The 2,344-nt window shown below is 48.1% G+C and overlaps 1 protein-coding gene across 1 annotated transcript in view; it reads right to left on the bottom strand.

Moving 5' to 3' along the window:
* Scnn1g (sodium channel, non voltage gated 1 gamma subunit) overlaps positions 1–2,344 on the bottom strand; it is a 52,226-nt gene that overhangs the window by 31,354 nt on the left and 18,528 nt on the right. Inside the window, exon 2 of the mRNA XM_013011770.1 lies at positions 1,028–1,033. The gene's annotated coding sequence lies outside the window, so the exon portion shown is untranslated. The remainder of the gene's footprint in view (positions 1–1,027; positions 1,034–2,344) is intronic.

The following is a 2,344-nucleotide window of genomic DNA, read 5'->3' as shown; positions in this document are numbered from 1 at the left end:
CGGCGTGGTACGGCGTGGTTCTGCTGCCGCCCCGAGGCCGCCCTGCGCCCTGCATCGCCGTCCTGCCCAAGGCAGCTCGCAGCGCCTCCTGCCGTCGGGTTGCTGATCCAGACAGAAGACCTGATGCCCTAGCCTGCGCGTGTGTGCACGCACACGCACACCTGCCCGCGTGCACAAACACACCGTCTCCCTAACTCCCCGACTCCCTCCCGACCTGCAACGGGAACTCAACGGGGCTATGAGCCGGTGGCTCACCCCTGTCATCCTAGCTGTGAGGATCACGGTTCAAAGCCAGCCTGGGGCAGGAAAGTCTGTGGGACTCTTATTTCCAATTAACCAGCAAAAAGCCTGGAAATGGAGCTGTGGCTCAAGTGGTAGAGTGCTAAGCCTTGAGCAAAAAGGCTGAGGTTAGTTCTTAAGTTTGCAAGTGATTTTTTGTTTGTTTGTTTTGGTCACTATCATGATATGAGTTCAAGGTCTTCTGCGTTCACGCAGTTTTCTTGCTTGGAGCTAGTATCCTACCATATGAAACATGCTTCCAGTCAGCATTTTGCTGGTTCATTGGAAATGAACTTTTCTGCCTGGGCTAAGTTAAATCTATGAACCTCCATACTTCAACTTTCTTACAAGCTAGAATTGCAGGTGTGAGCCACTACCATTCAGTTTAAAAATGATTTTCTTTTTACTCATCTATGTTGTTGTTTGGTTTTATTGAATTATATGTGTTGTATGTGTACATATTGCACAGCATGTATATATGTATATATATAATGGAAATGTTTTCTTTAAAAAAAAAAAGATAAGCAGCCAGGCACTGGTGGCTCACACCTGTAATCCTAGCAACTCAGGAGGCAGAGATCTCAGGATCATGGTTCAAAGTCAGCCCAGGCAGGAAAGCCCATGGGACTCTTTTTTTTTTTTTAATTTTTTTTGGGTCCAGTAGTGGGGCCTGAACTCTGGGCCTCGGCGCTGTCCCTCAGCTCTTCAGCTCAAGGCTAGCGCTCTACCACTTGAGCCACAGCACCACCTCTGGCTTTTTTTCTTTTCTTCCTTTCTTTCTTTTTTTTTTTTTTTGCTTATGTGGTGCTGAGGAATCGAACCCAGGGCCTCAGGCATGCAAGGCAAGCACTCTACCACTGAGCCATCTTCCCAGCCCTGGGACTCTTATCTCCAATTAACCACCCGGAAATCAGAAGTGGTGCTAAGATCCAAAGTGGCAGAGTTATAGCTTTGAGTGAAAAAGCTCAGGGACAGTGCCCAGGCCCTAAGTTCCAGCTCCAGGACTGAGGGGGGGGAAGGAAAGAAGGAAGGAAGGAAGGAAGGAAGGAAGGAAGGAAGGAAGGAAGGAAGGAAGGAAGGAAGAAAAGGCAGGCAGGAAGGAAGAGCAGATCTTCAATGTTCTAGATAGTTTAAGGAGATGGAAAGATGTTTAACGTTGTTTGAGGATTTCATGCATCTAAAATAAGGACTTAAGTATAAGTTAGGATGTCAATACAGATACACAAGCGTTTTCCCAAGTTGGGCCTCTTCTGAGAATCCCTGAGGCTCTAGAATACTGTCTTGATTCTTGTGTCATATGCTCATGGATATTCTCTCTCTCTCTCTCTCTCTCTCTCTCTCTCTCTCTCTCTCTCCCTTTGACAGTACTAGGGCTTGAACTCAGGGCCTGTGTGCTATCTTTTAGCTTTTACACTCAAGGCTGGTGCTCTACCCCTTGAGCCACACCTCCACTTCTGGCTTTTTTGGTACTTCCTTGGAGATTCTCAAGGGACTTTCCTACCCAGGCTGGCTTTGAACAGCAGTTCTCAGTAGCTAAGATTGCAGGTGTGAACCACCAATCCCTGGCTTTGACTCAGTCTCTTTTGGAAACATCCCATCCTCGCTCACTGGCGAGTAGGAAGCCGAGGACTTTAGATTCATTTGGGCCATATTCCCGTCCCTTCTCCTGAACCGCCTCTCTCGCAGTGAGCGATCAGCACCGTGGACAGCAACCACGAACCCGCGTGAATGCTCATGTTCCAGAAAACACCCTGTGGGTTTGAGGGTGAGTTCACTGAGAAGGATGAGGGAGTTAGAAGACCCATGTTCGGACTAGCCTAGGCAGTCAGCGAGGACGAAAGATCTGGAAATGGAGTCAATTCCTGTTACCCATGGTAGTTAGGGTCTAGATGGATGCTACGGACACTGACTTAACGAGTACTGAGCCTCTCGTTATATTTTTTTTACTTTAAAAATCTTTATTGTTGGGGCTGGGAAGGTGGCTCAGTGGTAGAGCGCTTGCCTTGCATACCAGAGGCCCTGGGTTCGATTCCTCAGCACCACATAAGAAAAAAGCTGGAAGTGG

Source organism: Dipodomys ordii, unplaced genomic scaffold (genome assembly GCF_000151885.1).
Source record: "Dipodomys ordii isolate 6190 unplaced genomic scaffold, Dord_2.0 Scaffold14, whole genome shotgun sequence".
Classification (NCBI taxonomy): domain Eukaryota; kingdom Metazoa; phylum Chordata; class Mammalia; order Rodentia; family Heteromyidae; genus Dipodomys; species Dipodomys ordii.
The sequence above is the reverse complement of the archived record's forward strand: the minus strand, read 5'-3'. Positions and strand labels throughout refer to the sequence as shown.